Source organism: Talpa occidentalis, unplaced genomic scaffold (assembly GCF_014898055.3).
Source record: "Talpa occidentalis isolate TD23 unplaced genomic scaffold, MPIMG_talOcc4v2.1 talOcc4.12, whole genome shotgun sequence".
NCBI lineage: Eukaryota > Metazoa > Chordata > Mammalia > Eulipotyphla > Talpidae > Talpa > Talpa occidentalis.
Window position 1 is genome coordinate 50,652,250 of NW_023601212.1, and position 16,886 is coordinate 50,669,135.

Sequence of the window (16,886 nt, forward strand, 5' to 3'; positions counted from 1 at the left end):
AGACCTTCCATTTTGAGTTGTGACTTTGCTTATATGTCCTTTAGACTGCTTTTCTTTCTTTAAGTGGTTAACTTCTGTTTCACCTTAAACTCTCCTGTGTTTCACTAGGAAGTCATTTCTGATTTCTGCCCTTTCATGTGATTGCTTCTTTCTTTCTTTCTTTTTTTTTTTTTTTGAGCATTTATTTTTTTATGCATATAAGAGCTGGGGTATAGGCCAGAGATGGGGGGGAGGGGTGAGAGGATTTAAGAGAGTGGTGAATAGAACAGGCAGACTGACTGAAACACAGTGCTGAGGGGAGCAGCAGGCGAGACAGGAGAGGTCTGCTGTTCCATGTGGGTTACTCTGGCTGGCGGGGGATCGAACTTGTGTTGCAGAGGCTGTGGATTGCTTCGTAGTACGGTACTTAACCCCTTGCGCCACCAGGAAGGCCCTCATGTGAGTGCTTCTTTGTGCTCTTGTAATATTTAGCAAATTGTATTGAAAACATATTTAGGACCCACAAACCAATAAACTCTTGAAGGGTCTCATTTCCTATCAGTGTTTCCTAAACTGTTAAGCTCAAATGCTTTTCATTATGGGTCTGTAAGCTTCTAATATGGACAGGCAAAGGGACAGAAGAAAAACTGTGCTATTGATACAACTAGTGTTGACTAATATTAGACTTTACTATGGACTTCCTGAAGCCTTAGGGAAAGAATTCATTAGAAAATGTGTGCGTGTAGGAGAGAGGGGAAAGGTGTGTAGGCAGGTGTGTGCGAAAGAGTAATGTTAGAGGAGATAGTGATGAGTGATGAAAAGTATGGCAGGGGAATACTAATCATACTAAATTATCTAGACCTGTATTTTATTTTTTAGAGATTTATTTTTATTTATTTGTGCATACAAGAATTGGCATATAGGCCAGAGGTGTGGGGGTTGAGAGGGTTCACCAGAGACAGAGTGGGGAGCAGAACAGGCAGACCTACTGCAGTACACTGCTGAGGAGAGCAGCTGGTGAGACAGGAGAGGTCAGCTGTGCCATGTGGGTTAGCTCCAGGGCCTGGGATCTGGGATTAGCTTGATAGAGCTGACACTTCACCCCTGTGCCACCAGGGAGGTCCTAGATCTATATTTATTTTTTTTATTAAAGATTTATTTATGATGGGCCTCCCTGGTGGCGCAGCGGTTGAGCGCTGGGTTGAGAAGCTGCTGGCAGCCTCTGCAGCGCTGGTTCCATCCCCAGCTGTTCCCGGCCACCGGAGAAGGGTACCACCTGGCGCGCAGACCTCTCCTGCCGCCCGCTGCTCCCCTCAGCAGTATACCTTGGTCCTTCTGCCTGCTCTGCTCCCCGCTCTGGCTCTGGTGAATTCTCTCACCCTACCGCGTTTCTGACTGTACTCAGTGCTTGTATAAATAAATAAATCTTTAAAAAATAAATAAATAAATGAATAGATAAATCTTTAAAAAAAAAAGATTTATGCATACAAGAGCTGGGGTACAGGCCAGAGATCGGGGGGGGGGGCAGCGGTGAGAGGATCCACCAGAGACAGAGAGGGGAACAGAACAGGCAGATTGACTGAAATACACTGCTGGAGGGGAGCAGCCGGTGAGACAGGAGAGGTCTGCTGTGCCGTGTGGATTTCTCCCTGGCCGGCCGGGGATCGAAATCGTGCTGCAGAGGCTGCGGATTGCTTCATAGTGCGGTGCATAACCCCTTGTGCCACCAGGGAGGCCCTAGATCTGTATTTTAAATGGTGCTTAAAAAAAAAGTTTAAAACATTTATTTTCTCTTTAAAGATAACCTGATTGTGTAAGGGCTAAAAAACATTGTTAGCAGTATGTAGAAACTTACTTAACACTAGATAACGATTTAGCATATCACCTTTGAGAAGTTCTTGTTCTGTGTTCAACATTGTGATAAAGATATAATTCAATTATGAATTGATCATACTATTTTTTCTTAAAGTAGCTATTGGGGGGCCTCCCTGGTGGTGCAGGTGGTTGGGCGCAGCACTCTGAAGCTGTCCGCAGCCGCTGCAGTGCCTGTTCGAACCCTGCAGGCCTCAGAGCAACCCACATGGCGAGCAGACCTCTCCTGTCTCGCCCGCTGCTTCCCTCAGCAGTGTATTTTGTAAGTCTGCCTGTTCTGTTCCCCGCTCTGTCTGTGGTGAATCCTCTCACCCTCCCGCACATCTGGCCTGTACCCTGGTTCTTGTATAAATAAAATGAATCTTAAAAAAAAAAAGCTATTGGATTACCGGAGGTAATAAGTATACTTAGTACTCATTAGATGAGTATTTTAGATGTTTAATACACGACAGATTTTTCAATAAAGAGCACTTGCTTTGTGTCTTTAGAAGCCTACAGAAATTAGTGTATGTCTTACAGCTGTAGTTTCAGATTAAACTGCTGAAAATGGTTTTTATGAGGTGATACTGGAAGCAATGTTACCATGGTTGGAATGGTTAGTCAGAATTTATTATTCCCTGGTTTGCCTTGTCTTGAGTAAATTTCTAAAATCTCTTGTGTTTTATAAGCAAACTGTTTTAATTAAGGAACAAATCATTCATTCATTCATATGTTGGATTATTTACTGAAAAGGAGAAGAAATATCTTGAAAATTGGGAGAGTTAGCTTAATGTGGCCTTTATTTACTTTTATGTCCAGAGGGGACTGTAACTGAGGAAGAAAAAGACACGTTGCTTATTGCAAAATAAAGTTTCTTAGCTTTGCTTCTCATAGTGCTTGGAAAGCAAATCTCAAGCAAATGAAGAAAAAGACTTTATAGGGAAATGGGTTAATCTAATTTAGAGATTTTATTTTCTGATTAATATTTTACAGTTTAAACAAATTAAGGAAACAAATGACACACAGAGTAAAGACTAATTGTTGACTGCAATGAGTTGTTTATTGGGGGTAGGGGGGATGTCTTAAAGATACGATATATGAGAGGTTATCTTGGATTAGCTGGGTGACTAAATGTCATTATATATGTGCTCATAAGAGAGGCAGAGGAAGATGACACGTAAGAAGAGGCAGTGTGATCACAGAGGCATAGACAGGAGTGATGTGAGTCACAAGGCAAGAATTCCAGCAGTTACAGGTTCAGAAGGCAAGGAACAGTCTCCCATGAAACCTAGACAAAGTGTAATGCTACCAACACCTTGACTTTGGCCTAGTGATACTGACTTAGGACTTCTGGCCTCCAGAACTTTTTTTTTTTTTAATATTATACATTTTTTACATCATTTTGCACATTTTTCCCCTGGTCCCTTATTTAAGTTTTCTAAATTCCTGCTATGAGTGAGACCATCCAGTATTTTCCTTTTTCTTTTTGGCTTATTTCGCTGATTGGCACATATTAAAAAAACTAGCAACAACAAATGTTGGCAAGGATGTGGAGAAAAAGGAACTCTCCTGCCCTGCTGGTGGGAGTGCAAACTGGTCCCACCACTTTGGAGAGCTGTGTGGAGATTCCTCAACCTGCTAAAGATGGAGCTTTCATATAATACAGCAATTCCACTCCTAGGTATTTACCCAAAGGACACAGAAACATTAATACAAAAGGGCACCTGCACCCCTATGTTTATGCAGCACTATTTACAATAGCTAAGCTATGGAAACAACCCAAATGCCCAATAATAGATGACTGGATCAAGAAGATGTGGTATATATACACAGTGGAATATTACTTAGCAATTAGAAAAAATAGACTCATGCAATTTGCAGCAACATGGACAGAACTGCTTATTTTTTAAATCATCAAACTTGTGGTAATTTGTTACATCATACTTAGGAAATAAATACAACAATCAATTTTCAAAGTGTTAATGGACATTTCTGAATCCATTTACCTAAACTCTACCTGTAGTTCTATTTTGAATAATCAGAATAGAGACTGGGCAATTTTTATGGTTAAAAGCAATTGGTAACCAATTTTAGACACAGAATGCTGAGGTTTTAGCTCAAATTAGGTTATATCTGAAGGTCCTTTTTGGGGATGGGCAATGTTTTTTTCAGTTGGGAAACTTTATGGCTGCTTTTTTACAACTACACTGTTAAGAGTTCAATTCAAACTTCTAAAAATTTACAACACAATGTCTGCCCCTATGCCTGCACATCTATTTACTATGAATTCTTTTTTTCACCCATACTATTGAAAAGATATAACTAAAGTTCTAGTTAAAAACTGAGTTACGGAGACTCCTCGGTGGTGCAGGCGGTTGAGTGCAGCACTGTGAAACTGTCTGTAGCCTCTGCAGTGCAGGTTCCAATCCGCGCTGCCTGGAGAGATACCCACATGGTGAGGCAGATCTCTCCTGTCTCGCCCACTGCTCCCTCCAGCAGTGTAATTCAGTCAGTCTGCCTGTTCCTGTTTCCTGCTCTGTCTCTGATGAGTCCTCTAACACTCCTGCACATTTGGCCTGTACCTCAGTTCTTGTATGCATGAATAAAATAAATCTTTAAAAAAAAAACAAAACCTGAGTTATGATTTCAGTATTACCCAACATTTTTCAGGGCTTGATTGAGACTTCAGTTTATTGGGAATCTGACCAAGGGGGATAAAGGTCATTTAGGTTGTTAATGATCAGACAGTAGTGTACCTAGCTTATATTATTTTTATTCCCACAAATATTGTGTATATGTTTGGGGGTAGAGGTGGGATAATTGGGGAAATGTCCAGTTGAATGTCTTTGGTCAGCACAGCTGTGGTTCAAGATAACCTTCTTTATGTAATTTAGTGCTCCTTTTATGAAGCATTCCCAAATTTCTTCCACTGGAATTTGATCTGAAAATATCTGTATTATTTCTTTTTCTCTTGAGCTTTTAGGAACTACATTTACTAGCAGTAGACAAAGAAATCTTCCCCTTTAGGCAGTTTTTGTTGTAGAAAGACTAGGTGAGGAATTTTGGATTAGCCAGCCCATTGTTTTTTTTTTTTAATTGTGAGGCACATAAGTGAACATTTTTATCTTCCTTCAGTATTATTATAAGAAACTCTTTTTGAAAGGGGATTAATGTAAAATTCTTAAAAAAGTTGTGGGGTGCATAAGTAATTGTTTTCCTAGTCTTTTACATATTAGGAGACTGAGAAATAAAAAAAAATTGAAATAAAGGAAATTATGGGCTGTTTTATGGCTGTCATTTATGGAATGTGCTAAGTGCTTACTTACAAACATCTCATTCAGCTTTGCTAATGACCCTGCAAATTTTTATTGTTTTGAAGAATTAAAGAAAAAAAATTAGGGCTTGCCCGGTGGCGCAGCGGTTGAGTGCTAGGTTATGAAGCTTTCTGCAGCCTCTGCAACACTGGTTTGATCCCCTGCCACAGGCGAGGGTCCCACATGGTGCGACAGACCTCTCCTGCTGCACCCGCTGCTCCCCTCAGCAGTGTATTTCGTCAGTCTGTCTGTTCTGCTCTCCGCTCTGGCTCTGGTGAATTCTCTCACCCTTCCGCACTTCTGACTGTACCCAGTGCTTGTATAAATAAATAAATAAATCTCTCTCTCTTTTTTTTTTTTTTTTTTAAAGCCTTGAGAGATTTTGAAATTTGCTTGTGGATCCATAGCCAGTGACTGCTAGATGTAAATACAGGCTGATCCAGTTCCAAATATCATTTACTGAGTTTTTCAGTTGTCTCATTTGCTGTAGTAAAATATAAGGTCATCCCTAAATATGAAGTTCTCTGCCCTTACCCTTGAGGAATTTTCTTTCTAGGAGAAATCAAGAACGGTCTTGAAAGCAAATGTATGGATCAATTGGGCTATTTGTGGTTAGGGATCTCACAGTTGAGTGGGAAAATCACTGTTAGTATTGTCCTCAGTTCTTCCATGTGAAACCTATTTATTTATTTATTTATTTATTTATGCCACATATAACCTCCATGGACTTGACCATGGTTGTTTTATATTCCCTTCAGCCAAGTTAAGGATCATAGCTTAGGGGGTGTGATAAAATGGCACTTTGGGAGCCTCTGCTTTATTTCATTTCCCAGGTACTATTAAATGAATATTTTTATAGAAACAATGTCATGATTGGTGATTAAGTCCCCTTTTATATTCGTTTCAGAGATTCGTTGCTTTTAACCCTAAATTATTCAGTAAGTTTTAGGAACCAAATATTGTATATTAAAATAATAAATTTTATTTGTATTTATTTTCCCCAATTGCCATTCCTTATATCCCTTGCTCCCTCCCCCTTCTCTCTTAATCTCAAAGTACTTACTGAGTTTATTATTGTATGCTAGTTTTTGTATTTTACTTTGTCATTTACTTTACTATTTACAATTAGTCTGCTATGTAAATGTCTAGTATTTGTCATTCTGACTTGCTTTACAGTTCCCTTGAACTCCTTCCATTTTGCCACATTTTGCTGTAAATGGCTGCAGTTCATCTTTCCTAATAGCTAAGTAGTATTCCATAGTGTGCAAATACCACATCTTTTTGCTCCAATGATCTGTTGATGGACATTTAGACTTCTTGCATTTCTTAGATATTGTAAATAGTGCTGCATTATATAATGATAAAATTTTAATAGCTATATTTATTTATATTAACCTGTAAGTAGTCACAAAATTTCTGGGCAGTAATAGATTATTACACATAGTCCTAATTTTTCCCTGAAGAGTGATTCTGTGAGAGTTGGATATTTGGTTGGTAGGTGAAGAACTTAAAAAAAATAATGAATTTGGGATCTTGCATACTTGTTCCTCACTACTCTGCCTAAGAGAGAGGGAGAGACCTTTGCTTTCCTAATATAAACAAATTCTCCTTGGTTACAGAAGGGAAGGCTTGTAAGTTCTTAATCTTTGGAATGTGAATGAATGTTCCAAGGGTGAAGGTGAGACGCTTAGAATTTATAACCTCTAGAATGTCTCCATAGTCTTATGTCTCATCCCCCCGGAATACAAACACTACTTCTAGAGAGGTAAACCTCTTATCTATTCAGTTATCATTAAGTTTTCAAAGTTTGTCCTTTGAAGGACAGATTTCTTTGCTCTTAAAGCCCTAACCATGCAGAACCATAAAAATATTTTCTCTATACTGATAAATCTTCCTTTTGTCTTACCTGTTCCCATGTTAATTTGAAGTGACTTTTTCAGTGTTGAAAATGTGAAATGTTAAGTTAGTCTGTTTTGAGCTTTCTTTAGCTATCACCATTGTTGAATTCTTCAGCAAATATTTATTTCAATACTCTGTGCCAAAATGTGAAATGTTAAGTTAGTCTGTTTTGAGCTTTCTTTAGCTATCACCATTGTTGAATTCTTCAGCATATATTTATTTCAATACTCTGTGCCAGGCACAGTGCAAGGTGCTGGTAAAAAGCTAAATAAATAAAAGTGCTATAGTTGGGGGAAAAAAAAAAAGGAAGACATGAGAGAATGGCAGAGTTAGAATTTTGTAGAATGCACGAAGGCGCTAACTATGGGAAGATCTTAGGGGTAAGAGAACATTATGTTCCAGGTGGAAGGATAGTTTAGTGGCAAGATTCTAAAATGAAAATGAGGTTGGCTGAATTGATAGACTGAAACATGGTGAACAGAACTCAGATCACTATTATGCTTTTTAGGTGTTGCTTTAAAAAAATGAAATTGTATATTGTGTACATATATTGAATTCCATGTCACTATGTACAGCTAGGTAGAATTCTGTATTATCATTATGTCCTAATTAGCTATATTCCTATTGATAAGTGTAGACTTTTCTTGAGTTTTTGCTGTTAAGGACAATACTGTGATGACCATGCTTGTATATACATTTATTGTATAACTGAGAATTTTTGTTGGGTAGACTTTTTCTTTTTCCTTTTTTGAAGATTTATTTATTTATTTATACAAGCACTGGGTACAGTCAGAAGCACAGAAGGGTGAGAGAATTCACCAGAGCCAGAGTGGGGAACAGAACAGACAGACTGATGAAATACACTGCTGAGGGGAGCAGCGGCGGCAGGAGAGGTCTGCGTGCCATGTGGGACCCTCGCCTGTGGCCGGGGATCGAACTGGTGCTGCAGAGGCTGCGGCAGCATCGCAACCCAGCGCTCAACCGCTGCGCCACCAGGGGAGGCCCTGTTGGGTAGACTTTTTCAGAGAACCATTATCAAGTCAAAACTGAAGTACAGTAGAAAATTTGATACATAAATAAGCTGCTCTGAGAGAGGTGAAGATTCAACCAGTACAGTATACTGAAGTGTTGTTTTTGATTTAGCCAAAAAGCAGACAGTTCTTGCGGTGTATTTTCTACATTGGCTTCTGTTTTTCATATCTTGATTTACAGCAGTTTATTTTGTAAAGGGACAAAGGGGATTATTTTAAAAGAGTATCAAGGTGCCTGTGTGTGTTAAAATACATATACTGAAGTGCTAAGAACTGTCACACTTCTGTGATACCTCTAAAGAATGTGGATAAAATAAATGCCATCAGTAAGTTCTTGACGGTATGTTGATCAAATACAAACTAAAAAATGGGGAATACATTCCATAGAATTTTCTGTAATAATTCTGTGTAGCTAGATTCAGCCCGTTTCTATTTCAAGTACTTTCCTAATCTCACATACTATAATTATGCCTTAAATGTCAAATTGGTCTGTCCCCAAAACCATACTACTATATTTGAGATTTCCTGTTTCTTCTGGGTATTACCAGTCATCTTAGTTTTTGACCATATCAAATAAATAAGAGCATAATAGATAGCACTGTTTTGATTCATAATTCCGTAATTATTAAGCACAGTATATTTTTATTGGCCATTTGTATTCTATTAACTACTCATTCATCGTTTTGCCTATATTGAGTTCTTTTAAAGACTTTGGAATTGGGCCTCCCCTGGTGGCGCAGTGGTTGAGTGCTGGGCTGCAAGGCTGCCCGCAGCCTCTGCAGCGCCGGTTCGATCCCCAGCCACCGGCAAGGGTCCCACATGGCGCGCAGACCTCTCCTGCCGCCCGCTGCTCCCCTCAGCAGTGTACTTTGCCAGTCTGCCTGTTCTGTTCCCCGCTCTGGCTCTGGTGAATCCTCTCACCCTCCCATGCTTCTGACTGTACCCAGTGCTTATATAAATAAATAAATAAATCTTTAAAAAAAAATAAAGACTTTGGAATGGATTCTTAGCATATTACAAAGATTGTCCTTTGTTTACTGTATGTTATGTTGCAAATATTTTTCTCCCTGTCTAATACTTATGTTTTAAATTTGCCTATGATGTCTTGGTTGTTTTTTTGTATTGAAGTTTTAAAAATTTATGTGAACTGTTTTTAAAGTCTTGGGTATTTTAAAGTCTTGGTATTGCATCTTGCTTAGGCTGCTTTCATAATCCTAATAGTATAAAGACATTCTATCCTCTTCTAGATCTCTCACACTTTTTTTTTAAAGATTTTTATTTAACGTACATAGGAGAACTGGGGTGTAGGCCAGGGAGGTGAGGGATGGTGAGAGGATTCACCAGAGACATCGTGGGGGGCAGAGTAGGCAGATCTACTGAAATACACTGCTAAGGGGAGCAACTGAAAGTGGAAAGGTCTGCTGCACTATGTGGGTTAGCTCCCTGACTGGGGATCTAAATCAGGCAGTCTGGGTGGTAGTGCTGAGACTTACCTCCTAGGGAGGCCCTCTTATAGTTTTCTGTTTTTTTTTTAATACAAGAACCGGGGTACAGGCCAGATGTGCGGGAGGGTGAGAGGATTCACCAGAGACAGAGTGGGGAACAGAACAGGCAGACCAACGAAATACACTGCTGAGGGGAGCAGCAAGAGAGACAGGAGAGATCTGCTTGCCCTGTGGGTTGCTCTGAGGCCAACGGGGATTGAACCGGCACTGCAGAGGCTGCGGACAGCTTCATAGTGCTGTGCTCCACCACCTGTGCCACCAGGGGGGCCCCAGTTTTTTTTTTTTAAGCTTAATTCTTCTGGAAATTTTTCATTTGTTTATTTATGTACATTTGATTTAATTTAAAAAATTTTAAAAATGTATCCTCATGTAAAATAGTGTAAATAACAAATTCACTTACCTGTTTCATTGTATTAATCAGTTGCATTAATCTTGAGGGTGTAGTGGTGCTTTTTATTAAGCTTTGATGTAAGTTAAGCCTCCCTGATTATTCTTTTATTATTATTATTTCTAAAAATATCCTAGATGTTACTGTACATATTCCAGGTGAGCCAGTCTTGGATCAGTTTGTTGATATTTTGATGGGTATTACATTGCAGTGGATTTTGTTTTTGTGTATAATTATTTAATTCAGGTCCTTTTCAGTGTCCTTCAGTTAAGTTGCATAGTTTTGTTAATATTTTTGTGTAATTTGCTCATAAATATTCTGTAGCTTTTGTTGCTGTTGTGAATGTTTGTGAATGGGATTAAAAAAATACTTTTCTAACTGGTTATTCCTGGTTTATAAGAAATCCATGGCCTTTTGTCTTCAAACCACCATGTTAACTGCTTTTTTTTTTTTAAGTTTTAAGAATTTTTTCATTTGATTCTACTGGATTTTCTAAGTAGTTATATTATCAGTAGTGGATACTTTTGTCACTTTTTCCTATATTTCTCTGTCTGTGTGTCACTGTCTCTTATTAAGAATTCCAGCAGAATGTTATAGGGAAGCACTGTTTTGCTTCTGACTTTTAAAATAGGCCTCTTCAGGGCCTCTCTGGTGGTGCAAGGGGTTCACACGCAACCTATGAAGCTATCCGCAGCCTCTGCAGCATGAGTTCAATCCCCTGCCAGCCAGGGAGCTACTCATACTGCACAGCAGACCTCTCCTGACTCGCCTGCTTCTCCCTTCAGCAGTGTACTTGGGTTAGTCTGCCTGTTCTGTTCCCACTCTGTCTCTGGTGAATCCTCTCACCTCCCACAACTTTGGCCTGTACCCCAGCTCTTGTATGATAAATAAATCTTTAAAAAAAAATAAGCATCTTCAAAAACTTTGGTTTCAAGGTTCTGGTGTATCTTTATCAAGTGAAGGGTGTTTCTGAATTTCTAAATTAACACTTTTAATAGGGAATAATTGAACTTATTGGCATAAAGTATCATTTGTGCTGGATGTGTGCTGGAGGCAGGAGCAGCGGACAGGATCAGAAGTGGATACACTTCTGGTGCTAGAGTATCAGAAGTGGTAGGCAATTCCTAGATGTGACTGGGCACAAGTCAGCATTGCCATTCAGCGCTGGTCAGCAGGTGGTAATGTGGAGGATCAGGCAAGCAGTGTTACAGCTCTTTAAAGGCTAGAGGCACCAGGCACAGGCCAGTGGCACCTGTACACAGGCACCAGTGTACAGTTATTTCAGGGCATAGGCCAGCAACAGTGGTCAGCCAGTGATGAGGAAGCAGAGTCAGAGGCAGAAACAGCAGTCAGGTGGCCAGATCCAAGAGGAGATCGATGTGAAGGTCTAGATGAATGAATGTCCCTTGAGAGCCTCCTGCTCAATGAAGGAAGCCAGCGTCCTGGCTTATATTCCCTTCAGGATGCCTGCTTTTCAGGTCAGATTGGTCTGATTTTCAGAGTTGTCACCTTTTCCAAGACTTGATAGATGATGGTGCAAACGCCAACCGATTGGTCTTTTTAAAAAACCTGATGCTGCATGTCTGAACTCAAATCTGATCTGTTTGCAAAATCGTGGGGGCTTTAAAACTGAAACCCCACCAGTACGTGAAACTTGACCTGCACTGAGGGCAGGCAAGCTCTGTGACATCTGAATGGTACCAGTTAGGTTGAATGAAAATTAACCTATGCATCTCCAAAACCACTGCAATCCAGGAGCCACAGGGGGCTCCTCTTGTATTTTAACATAAAGGTTTTTGCCTTTTGGACTTCTTTTTAATTTTTTCAGATAACTGGACATGATGTATCAGGTAAAAGAAACTGCTGTAAATAGGTAAATAGGTCTTTAGTAATGTGGTGGTGAGGTGGGGGGGGCAGAGGGGGTGGGTTCTTTAATTCCGTAATTAGGTCTCTTTCGGTGAATCTATCCCTCTGGGCTCTGAACCTCACAGTGGTTTTCAATTTTTTTCCTCTCTCACTCTTCCCCTCACCTTCCCAGGTGGGACAGGACTGCTAGAGTGGGCTGGAGTTGGTATTTCCCTTAGCTAGATCTCAGTCTGGTTTTAATAGTATGCCAACAGGTTCGATTCTGACTGATTAGTTTCCTCTAAAGACGGACCTTATTAAGAACAGAATGTATTGGCATATTTAAAAATGGCTCCTTATCCTTGCTTTGCTGTAAGCATGAATATCTCTGTTATTTAGTGTGGGAATCTGGTTAAGCTTCTGGAGGTAAATTTCACAATATTTGTGGACCCCCCCGCCCCACGTCCCCATGACTGGGTCCTCGAGTTGGAGCCTTTAACTCTGACTTGTTTATACCAAGTCTCCAGCAGTTTTTCAGTTATACTGTAGTTTAGATTTTGCTCCCTACACTGGTTCTGACTACAGTTTCCATTCCTGTGATTAAGCTTTGTAAGTTAAGATTTCCTGTATTTTCTCCTGATCTGGAGGTAGTGATCTGCCTGTGTCCTTCCCTTGCATATAAATCCAAGAAGAGTTGAATTTGTTTTGTCTGACCCTTGGGTTTTTCTTTTTTTTCTCTATTCCCGTAAGTGAAACCATCTGGTATTTCTTCCTCTGCTTGATTTATTTTGCTTACTATTATCCTCTCCAGTTGCCACCAGTTGTTGCAAGTTGCAAAGGTTCATTTTTTATAGCTATGTAGTATTCCATTGTGTGTGTATAAACCACATTTTTCTAATCCACTGCTCTGTTCTTGAGCACTTAGGTTGTTTCCATAACTTGGCTATTGTAAATAGGTCTGCAGTGAAAATAGGAGTGCATATTTTCCTTCAAATTTTTGTTTTTGTATTCTTTGGGTAGGTACCTCTGAGTGGAATTCTAGGTCATAGTAGATCTATTTTTAATATTTGAGACGTCGCCATACTGGACCTCAAGCTACATTCCTACCAACAGTGTATGAGCTTTCCTTTTTCTTCACATCCTCCTCAACTCTTGTTTCTGGTCTTTTTGATATGGCTCATTTTTACAGGTGTGAGAATACTGGGTTGTTGGAAAAGTAGGGATGTATGTTTTCTATGCAAAAATGTATCATGATTTTTGTGACAATCCAATAGTATCTCCTGTGGTTTTGATTTGCATTTCTGTGATGATTAGTGATAACAAACTGTTGGCATGTGACTGCAAAACTGAGGCTACCAGGTAGGGAGGGAGCAAAAGAAGGCGGATCCTAGTCGACTATGGTGAAAAGGGGTATATTGGGGCTTTTGTGGTGGGTATGGGGTGAAAACATACGTATGCAGAGGTTTGAACCTACAGCCCCTAAAACAAATCCAGTGTTTAAGCAGTATTGCCTCAATGCAGATAATTGACACGGAAAGGTTAATGTTATCTAAAACAACAAAAATAACACAAAAGATACATTTTTTAAAGGAGAGTTGCTTTTTTCAGTCTGTTCAGCCTTTTGTTAGAACTGAGGGGTGACTTATAGGCAAAACTGGAAGTAAAACTTTTTTCTTGTTTTAAAGACAATAACTAAATTGGCGTAGAATGCATGGAAAGTTTTTATCTCTTGCTTATTACTCTTTGCTGTATGGGCATATGGGCACAGACACTTTTTAGGAGTGCTGTAAGGAAAAAACTTTTGAGGCTACTTTGTTCCTCTGTAAAAGGACTGTGTAATCTGCAGTAAATGTGAAGACAGGTAAAGTCAGCATGAATGATGGCTATTTGCATTGCAGTCCCTAAAAGAGCATTTGGAATATCCTATTGATATTTCCCCTTTGGTAATTGAAGTTGCCAGCTTTCAAAATTTACCTGTGACTATACCTTTTCTCACATTTATAGTCTGTTTCTGCTACTAAATTAATCTTGTCCAGACTAATGATAACTTTTCATGTGTACATTCTCCAGACATATTTGAGTGCCTGCTTTGTGCAAGAAACATCTGTTTTGTTGGGTATCTCTTAGAAGTATAGTTTAGGCGTTGAAACTGGGGATTGGTCCCCACATAGATATAGATCTTGTATTATGCTGCGAGGATCTTCAGGCAGAGAACATTCTTGTCAATTGCAAAAAGATTACTTTGACTGCTTAAGATTACTTTGCCTGACACCTCATTTCCCACTTTCTACTATCTTCTTTACTGTCTAACCTTTCAGATTATAGTTATCATCTAGACCACCAATTCTTTTTCCTTTCCGCTTTCTTTGCTTTGTCTATGCATTAATATTCATACAGAGATGACTGTCAGTATTATTTATCAATCACAGTTCACTCCTGTCTGAAAAATAGCTTGTTGTTTTTCACATTCCTGGCCTGAGCAAGGGGGCGCTACATGTAGAATTACAACCTCTCCTTTCTAAAGGAAAGAGCAGAAAGGGATATAAATTATTGGGGGCAGGGGAAGTAGAATTTAGGTTAAATGTAAGCAAAATGGTGTATTGACCTAAAACAGGTACTAATTCTGGAGAGCTTATCTATTCAGTGATTGACAAAAAGTAGAAATTTGAGCTTCCTGTTTACCTGTGGATCATGTCTGGTCCTTCAGGCCAGAGTAGCATTTACAACTTTATGGTTATATTTGGATAATATAACCATATCTATGAGGTAAAAAATGCAATTTTTTATCTTGAGGTAAAAAATGCAATTTTTCGTTCTCAGATCCCCTTTTGGCCTCCTTGGCCAGGTCAGAGGATAAATATTTTCAGGTCTACTTATTAAAAATGGAGATGGTGGTTCGGTGATCAGTAAGATTGTCTTTTAGTTTTTTGGTTTTAGCATTACCTGCTCAATTATCTGGTTAAATAGCATCCATGTGGTAGCATTTAAGACTCCAGATATCAGGGAACATATGATTGTAATACAGATAAAAACAGAGACTGGAACATGTGTTCAGAGTCATGGATATCCTAGTTTTTCTAAATGATACTAGGAAACTTTACAACCTCAACTATCTTCTGAATTACTTCCTTGAATCTTATTTCCCACAGGAACATAAGTATTCAAATCAGATATAATGTGGTTATGTGCAGGAGAATTTGTATCTCTGGAAACAAGCCTTCAATAGGATATTTTGTTGGGCATTTCCTATTAATTTATTGGGGTAAGCTACAGACTGAAGAATTTACGTATTTTGTTTATAGTTGGCCCCAGGGTAATAGATATAAGTTTGGGCATGGGTTAGGGTTTGTCATTCTAGAAATTCCTTCTGTTTGAGTAGTTTCAGTTCTTTGAGAGATTCATTATATTGTAGTAGGATTTATGTTAGAAATAACAGCATATGTATCTATAAGTTGACTGCCCATATTTATAGGTAGTTCACCTTGAATTCAGTGACAAGAAATTAGATTCCAGAGTCATCTTTAGAGCAGTATGATTAGGATATTGTTCTTTACATACACAGACACACACACACACATCCCTTATATTTGCTAATATGGAACGGTATCTCTTCCAGTTATTTATTTTTTTAAAAGAATTTTTATTTATACAAGAACCGGGGTACAGGCCAGATGCGTGGGAGGGTGAGAGGATTCACCAGAGACAGAGCGGGGAACAGAACAGGCAGACTGACGAAATACACTGCTGAGGGGAGCAGCGGGTGCGACAGGAGAGGTCTGCTGCATCATGTGGGACCCTTGCTGGCTGGGATTGAACTGGCGCTGCAGAGGCTGCGGACAGCTTCACAGCACGGTGCTCAACCGCCTGTGCCACCAGGGGAGGTCCCAGTTATTTTTATGGTTGTGTATTTGTCAGTGTCTTTATAAATTGGTCCTGCATATTTAGAGGCTGAGGGTCTTTTTTTTTTTTTTTTTTTTTTTAAGCAGATATTGGGGCATTGGTTGTTTTCTTGGAGGGGACCATTAAGAAAGGGCAGTTCATTTAGAATTTTAAAGGAAGGAGAGAGATGGGACCAAAGAATAGAAATGAAATGTTGATGCTAAAACAGGATTGTTTTGGTATATGGCAAGGCCAAGTTTCTCAGATCATTTGAGTGATTTTTATTATTATTATTATTTTTGCCAGAGAATCTTTATGGGATGTTATTTTGAAGTCAGAATTTTGTTTTGAGGCTTCCACATACCAGTCAGAAAGGCTGGCCATTATATATTTGGGACATTTTCTCCTTTCCAGGAGCTTAGGTTAGATGTTATATTTGTCTTTCCAAAATTCCCAGTAATAGCTGAGGTAATTATAAATCACCATTGGTGAAATTTTGCCTATCTAGCCTAGTCAGAGTAGGAGTTCTGGCAGGAGAGATTTGCAGTGTAGATACAGAGAAACCCTTTCAGTATACTAGTCCACTAGGATAGGATAGTGTGTGCATTGCAAATTTCATGTTAACTTTTACTACCAGAATAGAGAGATGAGGAGAAAAGGCCTCCTACGTTAAAGTAGTCTCTGAGAGAATTTCCTCATGAAGATTTTTAAGAGTGTCACTACAGTTTGTTGTTTCTGAGAGCAGGCACTGGTCTAATGCGACTTTTATATCCATTAACTTCTAAAGGTTGACTAGACAGTAATTTGTAGTTTGTACCATCATTCAATCCTGGTAAATGTTGAAGACAGCATTTCACTAAAGAGAAATTTCTATCACAATTTTTTTTCAATTTATGATTCTCAGAGAATGGAGTCAAAGCTCTCAGGGTTTCTCCCAAAAACCAAAGTACTAATTTTAGGATTAATAAAGTTTAGTAGCAAGAGCTCTGTGAAAAATTGCTCAGATTTTTGATTACTGCTAGGGTCATTGTTGAGTGATCATGATGGAGCGGAAAGATGATTTTTTTTCAAGCACAAAGAGCTTGAAGAATACTTGCTTGTTTGTGAGTCCACTAGGTCAAATAAGCAAAAGTAAGTCCTTAAGGTAGGGGACAACCTCAAAATTTTATACAAAAAGCACTCAAATCTGGTAAGT

General features: G+C 39.1%; 1 protein-coding gene across 7 annotated transcripts in view; it reads left to right on the forward strand.

Moving 5' to 3' along the window:
* RNF2 (ring finger protein 2) overlaps window positions 1-16,886 on the forward strand; it is a 69,468-nt gene that overhangs the window by 38,891 nt on the left and 13,691 nt on the right. Inside the window, exon 1 of one of the 7 annotated variants that reach the window (XM_037506300.2) lies at window positions 6,825-6,909. The exons of the other annotated variants lie outside the window; for them this stretch is intronic. The gene's annotated coding sequence lies outside the window, so the exon portion shown is untranslated. Of the gene's footprint in view, window positions 1-6,824; window positions 6,910-16,886 lie in introns of those variants that run through there. 7 annotated transcript variants of the gene reach the window in all.